The sequence below is a fragment of the Dama dama genome, chromosome 15, assembly GCF_033118175.1.
Source record: "Dama dama isolate Ldn47 chromosome 15, ASM3311817v1, whole genome shotgun sequence".
Lineage (NCBI taxonomy): Eukaryota > Metazoa > Chordata > Mammalia > Artiodactyla > Cervidae > Dama > Dama dama.
This window is the reverse complement of record NC_083695.1, coordinates 89357771-89377528: the sequence shown is the minus strand read 5'-3', so window position 1 is coordinate 89377528 and position 19758 is coordinate 89357771. Positions and strand designations below refer to the sequence as shown.

Sequence of the window (19758 nt, the reverse complement as noted above, 5' to 3'; positions counted from 1 at the left end):
ATTTTGCATCACCAATGTGAAATCTCAATGCAGAGCTTGATTAAAAATGAGGAAAAGAAAACTATAGATCAATATTCTCATATATTCAAAATTACCAATATTATATCAAATTTATTTTAACAATATATCGAAAAGATTTCCTAAAGGAAATCAACCCTGAATACTCATTGGAAGGACTGATGCTGAAACTGAAGCTCCAATAGTTTGGCCACCTGATATGAAGAGCCAACTCATTGGAAAAGACCCTGATGCTGGGAAATATTGAGGGCAAAAGGAGAAGAGGGTGACAGAGCATGAGATGGTTGGATGGCATCATTGACTCAATGGACATGAGTTTGAGCAGACTCTGTGAGATGGTGAAGGGCAGGGAAGCCTGGCGTGCTGCAGTCCATGGGGTCTCAAAGAGTTGGACATGACTGAGTGACTGAATAACCACCAAAAAAGATAATATATTATAATCTTAGTTGGTTTTTCCTAGGAATGCAAGGTTTTTAAAAGTTGAGGATCTGCAATTGTAATTCATTCTACCAGTAGGTTAAATAAGACATGATCATATTAATGGATTTAAAAAAAAGCAGAATTCAAGATCCTGTATCTGTTCCTGACTAAAACTCTCAGAAACTTAGGAAGAAAACTTCCTCATCTGATAAAGTCATCTGGAAAACCTATAGCTAGCCTCATACTCAGTGCTAAAGAGAACATTTTCCTTCCTAAGTTCAAAAGCAAGTCAAGATGTTCACTCTCACCACTTCCATTCAACATTTGTAGCCAGTTATATAGTTCTCGGAGAAGGCAATGGCACCCACTCCAGTGCTCTTGCCTGGAAAATCCGGTGGACGGAGGAGCCTGGTGGGCTGCAGTCCATGGGGTCGCGAAGAGTCAGACACGACTGAGAGACTTCACTTTCACTTTTCACTTTCATGCATTGGAGGAGGAAATGGCAACCCACTCCAGTGTTCTTGCCTGGAAAATCCCAGGGACGGGGGAGCCTGGTGGGCTGCCGTCTACGGGGTCGCACAGAGTTGGACACGACTGAAGTGACTTAGCCGCAGCAGCATATAGTTCTAGTCAGTGCCAAAAGACAAGAAAAAGAATAAAGGGCATCCTGATTGGAAAAAAAAAAGTTAAACTGTGTTTATTCTTAAACATCTTTGTGTCTGTAGAAAGTCTTGTAGAATCTAAAAAAGAGCTACTAGAAATAACAGTTGAATTTAATTAGGTTACATGATGCAAGAACAATATATAAAAATCATTTATTTCCTGCAAACTAGACATGAACAAGTAGAAATTGAACCATAAAAGTTTCCATTTACAATAAGGTAAAAATATGAAATATTTAAGGGTTGTATTAGTTTCCTATTGCTTTTGTAATAAATTAGCACAAACTTAGCACCTTAAAACAAATAAGACACACAGGTCATCCTATAGTTCTAGAGGTTAGAAAGTTCAAAATTTGTCTCAGAGGGATAAAATCAAGGTATTGGCAGGGCTGCATTACTTCTGGAGGCTTTGGAGAAGAATCCACTTCCTTGCCTTTCCAGGTTTTAGAGGCTGCCCAATTCCTTGGCTCATGCTTTCCGTGACATCGATCTCTGATTCCATCAACACATCTCCATCTCTGACTCTGACCTTCCTATTTCCCTCTTGTAAGGATCCTTGTGTTTACATTGAGCCCACATGGATAATTTGGGATGACCTCCCCATCACAACTGCACGTGGTTAATTCATATTAAGTGACATGTTTTCAGGTTTCAGAGATTGGGACATGGACATCTTTGGGGGCCAACATTTTGCCTACCACAATCTACCCTTTGACTCCCAAAGATTCACATTAATCTCACGTGCAAAATGTGTTTACCCCATCTCAATATCACCAAAGTACCAAACATTATATAGCACCAACTCCAAGCCCCAAATCTCATCTAAATATCACCAGTTCAGAAGTTCCAAATCTCATGATCTAAGTCATCTAAATTGAGCTTCTCAGGTGTAGGTCAGACTCTGGGTATGATCGTCCAGGGGAGAAACATCCCTGTCTACCTGTGGACCTGTGAAATAAGATAGCATGTTATCTGCTCCCCAAATACAATGCAGAGGTGGGGAGGCAAGCCCAGGATACCAGGTAGACATTTCTGTCCCAAAGGGAGGAAATTAAAATAGAAAAAAAATCACTAGTTCCAAGCCATTTCACAATCCAACCAAGGAAACCCCATTAGATTTCAAGATCTACGGGTAATTCTCTGTAGCTCTCTGCTCTGCCCTTTGGTCTTGTGGCTCCAACCTCTGGACTTGAGGCTCCGTCTTTAATCATCCCTCCTTTATCATGAAGGGTAGCCTGTGTTTGAAAGTGGGGAGTTTCATCCGTCTGCTTCCTGCCTGCAGAATCTTGGGGGCCTGACATCCTTCTTTCATTCTGTCCTGTATCCGTCATTTTCAGTCTTTCTGTTGGTATAAAATTCTTAACAACCTTGTGGTTCTCCTACGCACATCACAGGGACTCCCTCCTCTAGACCTGGCTCGTCCACACATCTTCCCTAGATAACATCATCTCTATTTTTGGCTTCTTCTGAGATGGCTGAAGGGATACATGAGTCACAAGCTCAGTCTCTTCAAAGAACTCTCTGCATGAGCAGATACTGTGACTTTTTGTTCCTTTAAGGTCCTAGCAGAAGGCTGTCCAGTTATACCCTCCTTTCTCTCTGGAGCAAGATTTTCCTGACAGCAGGTTTCCCAGTTTTAGGGTCTTTTGCAAACCATATAGACTGATAATTTTCCAAATCTTCATATTCTGGTTCCCTTTTGCTTAATATTTCTTCCTGCAATCAACCTTTCCTCTTGCGTTTAAATATCGGCAGCAAGGAGAACCCAGGCTGCCCTTTCAAATACTTTGCTTAAGGACTTCCCTGGTGGTTCAGGGGTGAGGAATCCACCATATAGAATTTTAAAAAGAGATCCTAAGTGTAAAAACTACAGGTTATGAAACCTCAAGGAGAAAACATGAGGAGATTTCTGCACTCTTGGATTGGGTAAAGATTTCCTGGATGTGACAGACAGCTGGGACTGGGGTGTTATTCCTCCTCTTCTCACCGTGGGTGTGCGGGTGGTTCCTGGACCCACACGGGCTATTCAGTAACTGTAAGCAGGAGGCTAGGACATCACGGTGGTGGATTCACTAAACCAGAGTCTGGGGCCCTGTCCTCTCATATTTCTTGTTAATGTGAGACAATAAACCCCTGCTTCTTTCAGCCACTATGAGTCAGACTTCTGGTTAACTGCAGCTAAAGCACTTCTAACAGACACACTGCCTTTCAGATGTGAGCCTTAACTTGCCATCCCCAGATGCCTCCTTCCCCAGGGTGAGATACACTGTTCCTCTAGGCTGTGGGGGATGCTTGCTCAGTCACGGTGTCTTTCCCCCCCTCACACCCAAGCAGGACCCCCGGTCCTGTCCCAGTGAGACCAGTGTCCCCAAGGAGTGGCCTATCAGGGGCAGGTTAGGTAGTGAGTAGCTTAAGGACAAGGCAGGCAGGCCTGGAGCTGCTCTTGCTCACCCTCACCTGCGGTCAGAGTCTGTGGTTCCAGAAATAAGTAGGAGAGTCTCGTGGATCTTGTGAGTCACCCAGCAAGAAAGAAGATGTGGGCCACGGTGGGTCCGAGGAAGGAGGTGTGCCCCATCCAGGGTTTGCAGCATTGCCCTTGCAGCTCAGAGCAGGCTGTGTCCCCCACATGGTCTCGACAGAGGGGACACAAATGCAAATCTGCACCATTGTTTTCTCGGAAGAACAAACTCTTCTGCACTTTCCAGGGGTGACCAAGTATTGGGCTTTGGAAAGGTCCTGGAGGTCAGAGGGGCTCAGGCCCTGCCCCAACTCCATCACAGCCCCATCCCTGATGCATCAGAGCAGCCCCCCTGGAGGAGAGGACCACCCCTGGGAGTAGGGGCTGAGACCTGTGATGAGGGCAGTGTTTACAACCTTCAGGGCCTGGGAACCTGTTGGGTGGAGGGAAAGCATGGACTTTGACATCCTATAGTGACAGCCTGTCCTGGAGTCCATGGGATGGAGGAATAGAGTCCCCTGTGGAGAAGACCCCAGCCCTGGAGGCAGCTCTGCGTCTCACCAGGGAAGGCAAACTGGGCCTTGTCTGAGGAGAGGGCCTGGGCAGAGCCAGCAGTGGTGGAATTCAGGGTGCAAACTTTCCACCTTCCTGCAGTGAAGAGCTTCAGTGGCTTAACTTCTCCCATCAGGTAGGTGGTGGGGGTGGCGGCTACATGGGAAAGGATAGGGTGGGGAGGTGTTACCTCGCCAGTAGGGGGACTGAATGCCAGACTCTTCCTGCAAACAGAAGCCTGGGGTCCTACCCACTTCCCTTCACCCTCTGATGCTGTTGCTGTGTTTTGCATGTATTCCCTTGGCAGGTCCTTACTGGAGCCTCTTGCAACGGATGCCATCCTGAGCATGTGAGCATTGAGGAAAGAGTGAGTGTCGGAGAGGCAGGAAAGCAGGCAGCCATGACTAGACCATGTCTGGATGTGACTTTGAGGGCCACTGAGGTCTGCCTTTGGAAAGAGGCTCTGGGGCCGCGTGGCAAAGAGGGCCTGTGGAGGCTTTTGTATAGGAGACTTCCGGGCAGATGTCCAGCCCTGCATGTGGGAGGCTCTCTGTAAACATTTGCGGTTGAATGATGGAGGGGAGGTAGAGGAGGGGCAGGGTTAGAGGGTTGTGTAGCAGGTGGAGGCTGTTCCCAAGCCCCTGACTTCATCTTTGGTCACAGAGGCTGGGGGCTCCGGGACTTGCTGGCTGAGGGCCGGCCAGGTGGAGACGCCTGTTGTTCCCACTTTCCGGCCACCCTTGATCACAAACAGGAACAAGCAGCCGTTCAGGGTTTCAGGTGTTTCCTTTCTTTGTTCCTTAGCGTGTTGTCCTGGACACACACCTGGAGACACCTGTCTTTCTACGCCAGGGCCTTTGTTATCAGAGCAGATTCATCTGATCCACGTCCCAAGGACGTCCCAAGGCTCCTGAGAGGAACCATTAAATGCTTGGTCATCAGCTCTCAGCACATGTGTTAGATGGACTAGGAGTCTTTGGAGATAAGTCTTTCTGTGGTTGCATGAATCAGGAAAACTCTGAGCTCCACATATGAACAGTCTCTGGATGGCAGCCCTTCTCAGGACCTTTGGTTGTGCCACAAGAGTCTCTAAGAGGGAGCTTCTGTGTGCAGGGCGCCCCAAGGATGCTGGACTGATGGACACTTTTTGCAGGGAGCGTCCATCTCCATCTCCCAGACCTGCTACTCTGGGGTCAGGGAATAGCGGTCAGAGCCGGACTGGCCTCTGGGCGGGGGAGGGGGCTGTCATCCCCAAGCCCCTCCTTTCTTTGTTGGGCAAACTGAGGTCTGTAGAGAGAAGGGAACTCCCTGGCTGAGCCAGCAGGCGGACTCTGGGCTGAGGACCCCGGGCAGGATGCCTTCTCCTATGCAGGCTTTCTGCCTGTGCTCCAATTTCCCCGGTCCTTGGAGGGGCCTGCTCTTTCATTGCAAAAGTCTCTTTTGGAAGGCATCCGAGAGGGTGACTAGGGATTGGGCTTTGCCCCGTCTGTGTCCAGGGGCGGTGTGGACCTGTACGACTGCGTCCTTCCCTATCGGGTGAGAGAGCTGTGTCTCAGCAACGAGACAGACACCGGAGAGAAAGCAGTTAAGGCCCAGACGCTCCCCAAGGAGCCATCTGCGGGCCGGTGAGGCGGGAAGACGCCTGTCTGGGGGGCGATGGCGGTGATGAGACAGGGCTTGGCTCTAGCCGCTCTGAGCCTCCCTGCGAGGCCTGGGGACAGCACCACGGTGGGTACCGGGTCTGTGGGATCTATAGGGGCTACCTGCTCGGGGGCAACCATGCTTGGCTGGGATGCAGCTCAGGACAGGCAGGGAGGGGCCAGGATGTCAGGAAAGCCAGCGTATGTGACAGTTTCCTTGTGTGACTGTCCCAGAGGGAACTTCATGTCACTGAGCACAGAGCAGGCCCTTCCTTACTTCATCCTGGCGGATGTTTATGGGGGATTAGGGGTCTGCTCCACGCCAGGCGGCTCCGAGTGGGGCCTGGGAATGAGGAAAGGGACAGTATCTAGTTTGGGTTCTAGGCTTGTGAGACCAAGAAGAGGACTCAGGTACCATTAAGTTTGCTGAGAGCTGATCCCCAGAAGCAGGATCAGGGAAGGGGGCAACTTGAACATCTGGGGCCGTGATGCCTGATGCCATGGGGAAATGCAGGCTGGGGGTGGACTGTCGGAGGGGACAATGGTGCAGGGCCAAGCCACCTGCTGGCTCCCTGCCTGCTGCAGAGTTTTGCCCCAGGGGTGGACCCTGCCCTCCTGGCTGCGCTCGGCCCAGGTGGGCTCCACAAGCATGATGCGGGGCCGTGCACGATGCAGGCATGAGGTGGGCTCTGTCAGGGTGGCGGGGGGGTGGGAGGTCACCAGACACCTGTCCCCAAGGCATGGCTGGGTCAGAAGTGGCTGCCTGTCTCCAGGGCATGAGGAAGTATCTGGGCTCGGGGAGAAGGGAACAGAGGGAGGCCAACCTTTCTATCCTGTGGTCTTTTCCCACTCAACTTCCTGTGCAGGCCATTAGCTACCCTTTAATAGCCATCATCACAATGTATTACCTTGGAAGAACGAGTTGTAAAAGGGCCATTTTTGGAAAATGAGGTTTGTGCAGCACCCCCCACCCTTCCTCCTGAGCAGCGAGCCAGCTGCACCACTAGAACATTCCTAGGAAGGGGCTCAGGAATGATTTACTCACTGACTTCAGATTCTTCCTGAAAAACCGCAAGTTAGAAATTCAAGTTAGAATTTTCTTTTCCCCTGTAGATATTGAAGACGAGGCCCACCAAGCCTGCTGAGATGGCTCCCAGGTTAGTGGGAAGATATTTTTTGCCCCTGTTTGGTGTATCTGGGTTGTGCATTTGTGAGATGCTCCCTACCTTGGGGGAGGTGTGTGTAGAGAAGTCTGTCCTCAGAATCTGGTGAATCCTCTGCGTCTCCCCGTGGCCAGCCAAGCATCCCTGATGAGGGCTTCCTGTCCAGGTGGTGCTCAAGCTCTACCAGTCTGTCACACAGGGCAGCCTGCTCAGTGGTGTTTCATGTCAAAATAATTCAAGCAGAAATGTGTGTTCTTTCTGCCGTCCAGGAAGGTTCCACAGAGAGGCTCTGAGCCCATGACGTGTTTCCATGTCTTCGGGAGGGGTGGGGCCAGGGCCGCCAGCTACAGGCTGGGACTGGAGCCCTGATGTGCTGGGGCTGGGAGTCAGGTCGGGGTTTTGGGGGTGGGGTGTGGTTATCAGAGGGCAGGGTTGGGGCAGGAAAGACCCAGCCAGGGCAGGGGCAGCAGGGGAAGCCGATGCAGGAAACTTGTCTGTAATCCAGTTGGTTAGATTCCAGCCACCAGAGCCCAAGGCAAGAACCCAAGGTCATTCCACCAATGCCCATTCAGTCTGGGTTGGTCTGGTGGTTATTGGCTTAGATGGGGACCCAGGAGGCACAGGCATCAAACTTTGAACATCCCAAGGACAGAGGAAGATCATCTATATTAGAAACCAGAGCTGGATTAAAACAAGACCCCATTGATTGATGAGGGGGGACACTTAGAAAAGGAAAAGAGTCAGGAACAAGGGGACAAGCTCTGCATCAGGTCCAGTTGTGAGTACAGTGCCACAGAGATAGAAGGAGTTGGTCAGCGGCACAGGTAGCATGTTCCTAGGGGAGGGGTGGGTCTGCTCACCCACTCCCTTCCCTGGGTGGGTGCCCAGGGCGTATTTAAACACTGGGGCTGGCCTCTCCTAAACTGATTGGACCAGAATGGGAACTTGATCCAAGGAGATCCTGTCTTGTGGCAGGATGAGCTCATCAGCTTCGTCCCTCCCAGAGTCTGGGATTGGGACCAGAGAGGGATAGTGGCCCTGGAGCTGGGCAGCCACGTTTGAGTGTTCGAGCAGGTGCAGAGAAGAGGGATCTGGAGGAGAGGGAGGAACGTAGAATCTGCTGACCAGCGAGGGGTGATGAGAAACCGTGCAGCCATGGGTTGGGCTGGGCTGGGGCTGGAGAAGGCCACTGACTCATCCCAGCCAGCCTCCGGTCACCACGTTCCTTGCCGCCACTTTCTGCCCTTAGTTCCTTGATACATTCTCAGGCCTCGTGTTAGAGTCCACCTTTTGTGAGCTGACTTGGTAGGCTTTGGTCACTGGCATCTGATTCTTCCTAAGAGAGTCAGTGTCCTGGTTGTCATCAGCAGGACGGAAGCCACTGGGAGAAGGAGCAGGTGGGCAGGGCCTGGGCTGGGAGGGGTGGTCCCGCAGCTGTGTCAGACCCCTCCATGTTAGACCCATCAGTTCATCTGGGCACCATCCCCACAGGAGACAGACCAGGCTTCTGTCTGTTCATGGAGCATGACCCTGGTGTCAAGGGCACTTGGATCTCTGGCGTTGGAGAAATAGCCGAGGGTCATACATTCTGCCTGGAGGGAAGTAGACTTTGTGTGGGACATAGAGAGCGTTTATAAAACATTTCTGATTTATTCATTTCTCTGTGTCAGGTCTTGAGTTCTAGCATGTGGGCTCTTGATTGCATCATGTGTGATCTTTTGTTGCAGCCCACGGATTCTTTAGTTGTGACGTGCGGTCTCCCGAGCACATGGCCTTTAGTGTTTTTGGTGCATGGGCTCAGTTGCCCTGCAGCATGTGGGATCTTAGTTCCCAGACCAGGGATCAAACCTGAGTACCTCACATTAGCAGGCGGATTCTTAACCACTGGACCACCAGGGAAGTCCTAAGAAGCCTTGAAGTTCGAGGCCTTGTGAGAGGAAAAGGAAGGACCGTCCCGTGCTCTTTAAGGCTGTGGCATTTGTCCCACAGGTCAAGGGTCCACTTTTGGCCTGGTGTGGGGGAACCCTTCTCCTGGAGCGGCCTGCTGCAGGATGGAGGCACTTGGGCACAGGTGCTCCCTGTCCCTGCAGCTGAAGGAATGGGTCTCACAGAACACGGAAGAACGGAGCTGATGGCCTGGACTGGACCACAATAAAGGACATCTTCACCCAGGTCAAGGACAGCCTCTAGGCAGGACCTTGAAGATGACCTTGACCAATGGCCAGGACCACAGAGACTGTCTTTACTTGCAGGTAGGACCTAATCCCAGGGCAGGAAAAGCCCCTAACCATGACCGTGAAGATGACTATCACCAATGATCATGGCTATGGAGAACATCTTCTTCACCTGGATGCCACTGATGCCAGGGCAGGGGCAGCCCCAGGAATGGCCATGAACATGAATGTGTTGCAGAATCTGTTGGGCCCTGTGACCTGCAGGACGAGCGGGTGAGGCCTCTGGTCTGGAGACCCTTGGCAGGGCTGGGAAACTCCTCCCAGGGACAAGCTTGAGGAACCATAGCGGTCATGATGTTATTTGGGGGCTGTTGCTGTCCTACAGCTGGGGGGCGGGCGCACCTGTGGCTGGGGGGATTTGGAGGAATAGTGGTGGGGGGTTCTCTGTGGGAGAAGGGGTGGGGTGTTTGGAGTAGGGGTAAGAGGCACAGGGTGGGAGGTGTAGTGACCTTTTGCGCTGAGAACAGGGGAGGCCCCAGGAGAGCCGCTTTCTGTCTGGGTTACACACTTCCTTCCTTCCTTTTCTCAGGCTCTGGGACCAATTTCCTGGGCAGGTGACCAGTGTTCCTTAAAGACCAATCACAGCGTGCCTTCTACCTTCCCAGACCGCCAGGGAGGGCTCGAGCCCCAGGGGTCCCCCGAAGCCCTCCATCAAAGCTTGTCCCAGAGCTGTGCTGCTAGAGCCCAAGTCCCACTGCCTCTTGTCTGCTGCCTGGAGAGGAACTGGGAAACAGGCCGTTTGAGGAGCCCAGTTAAAACCATCGAGGGCATCTCTGGGGAGAGAGTCACCCAGGGTAGCTTTCCAGGGATGGCAGAGCGAGCAAGGGAGTAGGAGGAGAGGGCAGAGGAGAGTCTTGCCTGGGTCCTTCCCGGAAAGGGATTTGTGCGGGCTGGGGCTGTGGCCGTTTCTGGGGCAGCTGCAATCCGGCAGCTTTTCGTAATTATCTGTTAGTAATTATCTACTAAGACTTTGGTAAACAGCAGCCTGTTTAGCCATCCTTGAAGAATTAAATCATTACTTTTATTGCTCTATCCACTCGCTATTAACCTCCTAAGAGGCTTTTCTACCTCAGATCCAGGGTTTTCATTTGATGGGCTCCTGGGAGAATGTTCAAGGGAGGAGGCCGTGGGGAAGGGAAGACGCGCGTGCCCCGTTGTCTGCTGGAGGTGAGACCCTTGATTGTGGGGCCCCGTGGGTGCCCTGTGTCACACGTCTTCTGTGACTTGGCGGCCTGACCGCAGCAGGTCCTTTATAGAAAGGTAGAAGCTTCTCATATGGAGAGTGTCTTAAGAAGCCAAGGGCCCAGCTTGGAAGGGCCTGGAGAGTTCTGGACACAGTCAGGTGGCAGGCTGACCGGGTCCTGGGGTGGGTGTGGCAGCAAGACAGAAGGAGGTCCTGTTTGCCCTTGGAGGGTGCTCTGAGCTCGGCCGCTTGGATGAAGGTCAGACGAGGATCAAGGACAAACCTTCGAAGAGGATCTGCCCTGACTTCCCCTCCGGCCAAGGTTGCCCTGTCCTTTCCGGACATTTCAAGGGCAGCCCGAGGCCATGACCATGAAGATGAGCCCCCTGCAGCATGGGATGGGCCCCGGCTGGTGGGGAAGGTCTGAGGTTCGGAGGCCGCCGCTGGGGAAGGAGAGCTCCTCCCGGGGCCAGCTGGAGAAACCATGGCCGCTCATGAGGTCTCTGGCTATGCAGCGTTTGCTGGCCAGTGGTGCTAGGGGTAAAGAACCCGCCTGCCAATGCAGGTTAGACGTAAGAGATGCTGGTTTGATCCCGAGTCGGGAGGATCCCCTGGAGAAGGGAAGGGCAACCCACTCTAGTCTTCTTGCCTGGAGAATCCCATGGACAGAGGAGCCTGGCGGGCTTCAGTCCACAGGGTTGCACAGAGTGGGGCTCGGCTGAAGTGACTCAGCATAGCACACAGTCATCCGGGTGGTGTCTGTCACCTGCGGGCGTCTGGAGGGAATGATGGGGCGGGGTGTTCTGTGCCCTGAGCTGCCTCCTGGCGGGACTGTGTTCTCACCAGGCCTGAGTTGCTGCACAGAGGCACACAGGCCAGCCCCCAGGGCTTACCGTCGGAAGCGGTGGGGGTGGAACTGTGGCTGCCTCTTTCCTCAGAGGGTCTCATGTGTGCTCAGGGGTTAGGCATTGCCCGGTTACACGGTAAGCAGGCAGTGGGTGTCCAAGGAGTCCCAACAGGGGTCACAAGTGGACTGATCCCTGAGTGCTTCCTGCATGCCAGGTTTCGCCCCCAGCAGGAGGAGCGTAACAGTAAGAAAACCTTGATGGGCTTCCCTGTGGTTCAGCGGTAAAGAATCCACCTGCCATTGCAGGAGACACAGGTTCAATCACTGTGTGGGAAAGATCCCCTGGAGAAGGAAATGACAACCCACTCCAGTATTCTTGCCTGGAGAATCTCATGGAGAGAGCAGCCTGGCGGGCTACAGTCCATGGGGTCACAAAGAGTCGGACACAACTTAGCAACTAAACAGCAATAGCGATGAAATAGCCTTCACTGTCATGCAGAGGCTAGTCTAGAGGAGAGGATGAGAACACACCTTGAAATATGACTAAGCCCAGACACCAGACATCATCCTTGCTGATGTCCAATAGGAGATCAGATATTCAGGCGGAATTCTCTAGCTTGTTCTGTAGACTCTGAAGCCATTATACATGAAGTGAAATGAGAAGAAATTAATGAGTAGGATCAATGTAAAGCCGTTTTGGAAGAGGCCATTATAATGGCTCATTCTGGGAATCCTTCTGAAGCTGAACTTCACTTTCTTTTTACCAATCAAGAAACCCTTGGTGTGCGGAGGTGGAGCATTGCAAGACCCCAGATTGGATCACAACGTTTGTTCACAAATTTTAAAATATGTAAATTAACTTACATCAAGGGCTTAACAGGGCTTCCCTGGTGGCTCAGATGGTAAAGAATCTGCCTGCAGTGCAGGAGACCCTGTTCGATCCCTGGGTTGGGAAGATCCCCTGGAGAAGAGAATGGCAACCCACTCCAGTATTCTTGCCTGGGAAATCCCCATGGACAGAGGAGCCTGGTGGGCTACTGCCCGTGGGGTTGCAAAGAATCGGACACCACTGAGCAACTAAAACTTTCCCTACAAGGACTTGACAAGCAGAAAAATAGAATGATTCCCATTTTTGTATAAATTACCTTCATTGCTAAGTTCTGTGAAATGGGGATTGTATCAGAAGATTGGGGTTGGATAGTTGCTTTGCCTTCAGAGTATAGGTTTTTAAACCTGGTTTGCATCCAAATGAGTGGTGAAATACTAAAACAAAAATACCATTGTCCCAGATCTACCCAATTCCAAATCTCTGTGGGTCCCAAAGCACATCACCTTATAGGATGTCCCATGGAGAGCTGGAGTGGCAGGGGGGCAGAAAGATGTCATGAAGGAGCCGCTGATGGGAAGAACGCCTGAGCTCGAGCCCTGCTCCCAGTTCCAGCGGGGGCTGCCTTCAGGGGTCCCTATGGGCCAGCCCCAGGGCTCTCTTCTTTTCCACCTCCCCAGCTCCTCCCTGCCCTGTTCTGGTTCCGCCTTGCCTCCTCCTTGGGCTACGCTGTGTCCCGGGCTGGGACACCTCATTCTTTGGGGGGAGCACACCCCAGACTAGCCCATGGGGTGGGGCCCTCCAGGCTAACCATGCCAAGCTGTGGGGCTGAAAGGCCTGCTCTCCATCAGGTGAAGAAGGGGAAGAAGGAAGGACTGAAGGGACCAAGCCTCTCCCCCGGTCCCAGTTACAAGGCTGCTCAGGTGACCGACACGCCACCCGGGGCGGTGCGATGCACACACCCGTGCACTTAATAGGCCGAGTCCTCCCAGACGCAGGAAGGCGGCGCTTCCCACAGGGCAGTGGGGAGGCCCCTGGTTGGAAGCTCACATGGCACATCTGACGGGGCGTCACTTGGAGAGTATGCTACAAGAGCCCCTGACTTCCATTAGCCGGGACTCTCTAGCTGGCTCTGAGGGAAGCTGGGTGCCACGTTGTGGGGCGCCTTGTGGAGGGGCCCCAGAACCGAGAACTGAGGGACGTCTGCAGGCAACAGCCAGTGAGGAGACCATGAATCCAACACCTTGTGAAGAATGGCACCTGGTGAGCGAACTTCACGTTGAACCTTGAAGTGACTGTAGCCCCCAGCAGACACATCATTTCCAGCCCCGTGAGAGGCCCTGAGCTACAGGACTCAGACAAGCTGTCCCTGGGTTCCTGGTGCACAGAAACCTTGAGTAACAGACGCTTGTTGCTTTAAAGCTGCTGGGAGTGGGGTCATTCGTTACCCAGCAGTAGCTTACTAACACGGTTACTATGAATGGTGCCGGCCTTGCCGCTGCTGGCCCCAGGGGAGCTGCTTGGCTGTGGTCTAGACTTGGGTCTCAGCCTAACACTTGAACCCTGGTCAGCCAGGAGCCCAGAGCAGGTAGTGGGGGCCACTGAGAATATGAGAGGGGCTCCTAATACCTGCCAACTTCTGGAAAACCAAGTCAGCCTCCCTAAGACCATGGGAGATGAATGAGGCTGAGGGTGAGACCTAGGTTCAAGGCCAGGTTCTACCATCTGTACTCCTGTGGCGTTCAGCAGTGTTTTAAGACCTCCTTGAGGTTTGGCTCTCAAGTGGCCCTGCTGGAGCCAGGAGAGGGCCACACAGTGATCAGGGCTGAGCAACAGCATTTCCAGGAGGAGTTTGGCCCTAGAACGTGGCGAGTGCTTAATACAGGCTTGACCCTGTAGCTGTCAGGTCACTCAGCGTATTGTCGTCCGTCCAGCCCTGTTGCCACAAAGTCCTTGCCGTACCCTCGTGATGCCCAGATCTAGGAGGACTTGGGGAGGATGCCTGCACTTTGCAAATGTGTAATCACCACCCCTTGGCTTGGGGACCTCCCCCAGGAAACTTCTCCCAGATCCACCACCCCTTTGCTCCCGTGCAGTCCTGCCTAGAATATCAATGCCTCTGTTCAGCTTGCAGAAGCTCCTGCTCTCCACCCGCCGTGGGCGCCGTGGGTCTCTGCCCAGCTCTATGTTTATTTCTTGCAGTATGAAGCGATGATTTAATTCTTGCCTGGGCTATCATTCAGCCCTAGTTCATGCTGAAGTGAAACATATTTCAGCACCCACCGATTTCCATATAGATAAAAAAATGGAAAAAAAAAAAAAGGAGAAAGGAAGCAACTTCAACCAGCGTCTTCACAAACTATGCATTTGAAACGTGTTTCTTGAAGATGGATTGCTCCGTTAGGCTGCTAAGAGGTTTTTCTTGACTTGTCAACAGTTTTATCCCCCCCACAAACATTCTTGGCTATAAATTATTCATTGCCCGGTTAGTGGTTAAAAAAAAAGATGCCTGGAGCTGAGGCGCTTTCTTAATTCTCCCTCTGCTTTTCAGATCCAAGTTGTTTTTTTCCTTTTCACTGCTGGAAAAGTAGAAACGACTGGAATTCTCCTGAACTGGAGATTCAGGCTGGACCCAGCGAGAGAGTCGCCTTGAGCCCGGCGTAAGCTTGGCTGTGAGTGGGGTAGTCATTTATAGTCTGGGGTTGGGCAGGACACTGGGGTGATCAAGTATATATGTTGAGACAGGAAATAGGTGTGTTGGGGGCTTTCTTTTTGTTCTGTTGGCAGGAGCTCTAGAGTTTCCAAAGAGCAGAGAGGAGACTTGATTCGATTCTAGGCCCAGGCATTTTAGGGCCTACAGCTGGAAAGGATTGGAGGCTTCCTCTGCTGACCTGATTCCACTCTCCTGGGGCCCCTCTCTGCCAGGAGACAGCACCCCCTTGTCTTTCTCCATTGTGCCCACCCTCCCTTGTCCTGTGCACCCCTGGACCACCTCCCCCACCCCCAGCTGACCTTCTTCTCCAGCAAGGATTCTCAGCTCTCCTGCCCCCTATCTCTCTCCCTCTGTGGGAGGTGGATGGAGGTGGTGGTTGGGTTTAGCCTTCAGAATTGGGGGCCCATATTAGCTGCAGCAAAGCCCCACATTTTTGTTCAGTTGCTCAATTGTGTCCGACTCTTTGTGACCCCATGGACTGTGGCACGCCAGGATTCCCTGTCCTTCACTATCTCCCAGAGTTTGCTCAAACCCATGTCTGTTGAGTCAGTGATGCCATCCAGCCATCTCGTCCTCTGTGGTCCCCTTCTCCTCCTGCCCTCAATCTTTACCAGAATCAGGGTCTTTTCTAATGAATTGGCCAAAGTGTTGGAGATTCAGCTCTAGTATCAGTCCTTCCAATGAATATTCGTGGTTGAAAGCCCCACATACTGGGTGGCTTAAGACAACAGGAATCCAGCCTCTTGGCTTCTGAATTCTCCCTTTGCTTTTCAGATTCAAGTTGTTTTTTTCCTTCTTTTTGCTGGGAAAGTAGAAATAAGTAGAAGTCTCTTGACTCGGAGGTTCATGCTAGGGCCCAGTGAGAGAGTTGTGTTGAGCCCTGTAGTCTAGGAGTGAGAAGTCAGGATGTCAGCATGGCCATGCTCCGTTGAGACTCTGGGAAGGATCCTTTCTCACCTCCCTCACCCTCAGTGGAGGTCCGCTGTCCCTGGTCTGCAGCTGTGGTCCCCATTGTCACATGGCATCCTCCCTGTGTGTCTCTGTGTCCAATCTCTCTTCTTCCAAGGACACCAGTCATATTGGATGAAGGGCCTACCCTGGTCCTCATCTTAAAACTCCACTGGAACCACCTGCAAAGACCCTAGCTCCGAATCAGGTCAACTTCACAGGTACTGAGGGTTGAGATGTCAACATATCTTCTTGGGGGGAGAGGAGGCATGATTCAATCCTTGACAGTTAGAGGAGGGAGGAGCCCCCAGTGAGAGAGGGAGGAGGCCCCAGAGTAGCCAAAGCATCAGAAGGCCAAAGACTTCCCATCCTGGTGGGACCTCACCTTCCCCGGTAGTCCTCGTGCACCAAAGGCCATGAGTTCTCTGGCCCTGACTGTGCGGAGGTGCCAGGCTCTGGTGTGGGTCCTTTCACGCTGTGTAGACAGGGAACGTGCTGACTGCAGGAATGATGCCCTTGGAGTGGAAACAGGATCTCCTTGGGGAAGTGGCTGCCTTCGACTTTGTCCAGCGGCCGGGTCTGAGGGCACATCAGCAGCAGGAGATGTGACCTGGACAATATCTTGACGCCTAATCCCCACCCCCACCCTGCCGCCCACATTCTCTGGTGGCACTTGGGCTTTGCCAGGGTGACGTTTCTGGGTGGGCTCCTGGAAGGCCTCTGCGCCTTGCTGCTTAATCCAGAGAGCACTGGCGGGTGGCAGCTAAACAGCCCGCTGCGGCAGGGCCCTGCTGGACAAAGCGGGTACACGTGGGGAGTGATGACGGGAGGGTTGCTGCGTCTCAGGCTGGACCCTGGATGATTTTCCTCCCATCTGGCCAAGAGCTTTGGTTTTCAGAGAAGCTCTCCAGAAGCTGGGTTTATAAACCCCAGGGAGTATGGGTTTAGTCGAGGGCATCCAGTGCCTGGCAACCATCACCTCTCGCCAGTCCCGCTGTGACTACCAGGTTGGGTTCCATAATGCAGAGAGCAGACCTAAGAGTCAGGGGCCTGAAGTTCTCTGTCCATCTTATTGGATGTGATGGTTACTTTCGGGGTCACTCACCTTTGGTTCAATGTAAGTTAAAGTCAGACTAAGCAGCCTTTGATTGGAAGCCCTGGGGTTCTCTGGAACCCAGGCCACCTCTAAGCATGAAATTGAGTCTGTCTGGGGTGTTGCTGTTGTTCAGTCTAAACCATGTGTGATTCTTTGCGACCCCACGGACCGCAGCACGCCAGGCTCCCCTGTCCTCCACCATCTCCTGGAGTTTGCTCCAATTCATGTACGTTGAGTCAGTGATGCTATTTAACCATCTCATCCTCGTTGCCCACTTCTCCTCCTGCCCTCAGTCTTTCCCAGCATCAGGTCTTTTTCAATGAGTTTGCTTTCAACATCTGGTGGCCAAAGTACTGGAGCTTCAGTTTCAGCATCAGTCCTTCCAATGGATATTCAAGGTTGATTTCCTTTTAGAATTGACTGGCTTGATCTCCTTGCAGTCCAAGGGACTCTCAAGAATCTTCTCCAGCACCACAGTTTGAAAGCATCAATTCTTGGGCACTCAGACTTCTTTATAGTCCAACTCTCACATCTGTATGTGACTGCTTGGAGAATAGGGAACAAAATTGGTCACCCCTAAATGTCTCTGGCATGTTGATTATTTTTCATGCTGAAAATGATCAAGGCCCAAAAGACTCAGGAAAGAAACTTACTTTCACCCTAAATGTCTGAAGAATTTAGATAAAAGGTCTATTATAGTAATAGAGCGATCACCAGAGACATCTGCAGAGAATATGGACTGGGTGTGGAGGGGAAACATTTAGAGATCAAAGTCCACTCTATGTCCATTGTCTCTGCTTAGCCCAGCAAACATTTCTTTACTAAACATTTGATTTCCCAACTCCATGTGAATTGCCTTCCTCCCGTTCAGTCTCAAGCCATCACCCCCAAACACCCTCAGCTGTTTTTAGTTAAAGGTGGCATTTAAAGTGAGGACTTTGGCCGTTTTGGTGAGTTGCTCTCTTTTCCTGGGGTCTCTTCCATGAATGAGTGTGTGCATGCTTCAGTGGTGTCCGACTCTTTGCTACCCAATAGACTGTAGCCCTCCAGGCTCCTCTGCCCATGGGATTCTCCAGACAAGGATGCTAGAGTGGGTTGCCATGCCCTCCTTCAGAGGATCTTCCTGACTCAGGGATCGAACCCATGTCGCTTTTGTCTCCTGCAGTGGGTTCTTTACCACCAGCGCCACCTGGGAGTCCTCTCCCATGTATACATGTTATTAAACTTTTGCTTGATTTTCTCCTGTTAAACTTTCTCATGTCAATTTAATTTTTAGACCGGTCAAAAGAACCTAGACGGGTAGAGGGAAATGTCCCCCTCCTCAACAGGAGCAAAGCCGGCTGAGGGAATGGACAGGAGATGGACTGGTGTGAGCTCCTGGCCTATGGCAGTTCAGCAAGAGAGGAAGAAATCCAAGTTCTCCTGCACACAATATTTGACTTAATTCTTATGATAGTACACCCATTGCACAGATGAGGAGACTGTGGGTGAGAGAGGCCAAGAGCCCTGCCTAGTAAGTGGCAGAGTCTAATGGACCCGAGGTTCCTGAATGAGAGAATTTCTTCTTCAGGCAGGTAACTCCCACGTCCCTCTGATCACACAGTTGTGGTGGTGGTGACCTAGTCAAAAGGATCTTTGGGAAAATGAGGTTCTTTCCCAGGACTGGGATCTGATCAGAAACCTTTGGAGCTGACTGCTGGCTTCTTTCAGGCTGTCTGGGCCCCTGCTCTTGTACAACATCAGGATGTGAGCCGTATTGATGGTGGAGCTTCAAAACCCAGGATGGGCAGCCCCACCCATGGGGCACCTGATACGGAATGACTCAGGGCACGGAGGTGGAGCAGGGACCTGAAGGAATGGATGCTCTCCTGGGAGCGTCCCGGGACCTTCCATCCAGAGGTGAAGAGTCAAATGAGAGAAAGTCTTTCGAAGACCTGCTGTAGAGCACATGGAACTCTGCTCAAAGTTGGGTGCCATCCTGGAGGGCAGGAGGGTTTGGGGGAGAATGGATACATGTATTTGTATGGCTGGGTCCCTTCTCTGTTTACCGGAAACTACCACAACATTGTCTACTGGCTATACCCAATACAACATGTTTTTGGTGTTAAAAAAAAAATTAAAATAAAAAAAAAAGAGAAGATCTTTCGAAATGAGGTTTTTTTCAGGGAGCACTTGAAACCATTTGGCAGAAATCCGGACTGTTTTAAAGGGAAACAGGAGTGGCAAGATGTCCAAAAATTAATTCCATCATCTTTTCAATTGTCCAAGTCATTTAGTTTTGTTTCCATTGCATTGTTTTCTTAAGACCAGCTCCTTTGAAATAATATTGCGATGGATATGGAGGTCATTGACTTTTTGTCCTCCTTTTTTATTAACACAATTCATCTACCATATAGTTCATCTATTGAAAGTACACAACTCTAGCACAGGGAACTCTACTCAATATTCTGTAATGACCCATGCGGGAGAAGCATCTGAAAAAGAATGAATATATGAGTGTGTGTCTCTGAGTCCCTTTGCTGAACATCTGAAACTAACCAACAGTATAAATCGACTACACTCCATAAAATTTTTAAAAAACTAAGTGCACAGCTTGATGGTTTTTAGTATATTCTCTGAGTTGTGCGTCCACCACCATCAATTTCAGAGGCTTCATTGTCCTCAGAGGACGCAGCCTTGGGCAGGAGCCTCACCCCAGGACTCTGGGATGACAGTGGTCTTAGCAGTGCTGTCTGATTGTGTCTTTTCCTGATTTCTCTGTTAAGCTGTTTGCTTCAAATGGTAACACACCTGGTCCAACAGGAGGTTAAGAGATTCCACCTGCTGATTGCTCTATTGTTTTAAAAAATGCCCAGAGACTTAAAGCCCTCCACAGTTTGATCCAGTTAAAATCAGGCAGCGGTAGATTTTGAGGCCAGTTTCAAGGTTTGTTTGGAGCTCAGGAGGGTTCTTCTTGGCTGTCTCTTTCTCTGGTTCTCTCTGGTGAACTATCTAGCTT

At 51.4% G+C, this 19758-nt stretch overlaps 1 long non-coding RNA gene across 2 annotated transcripts; it reads left to right on the top strand.

Annotated features, from left to right (window-relative positions):
- The first annotated feature begins 5610 nt into the window (after positions 1-5610).
- LOC133070507 (uncharacterized) lies at positions 5611-18831 on the top strand. 2 transcript variants are annotated; one of them, XR_009696161.1, is made up of 4 exons: positions 5611-5838; positions 6864-6907; positions 9166-9360; positions 18037-18831. It is a non-coding gene; the product is annotated as an uncharacterized LOC133070507 (long non-coding RNA). The 2 variants fall into 2 exon arrangements; XR_009696160.1 differs by lacking the exon at positions 9166-9360.
- The last annotated feature ends 927 nt before the right edge of the window (positions 18832-19758 follow it).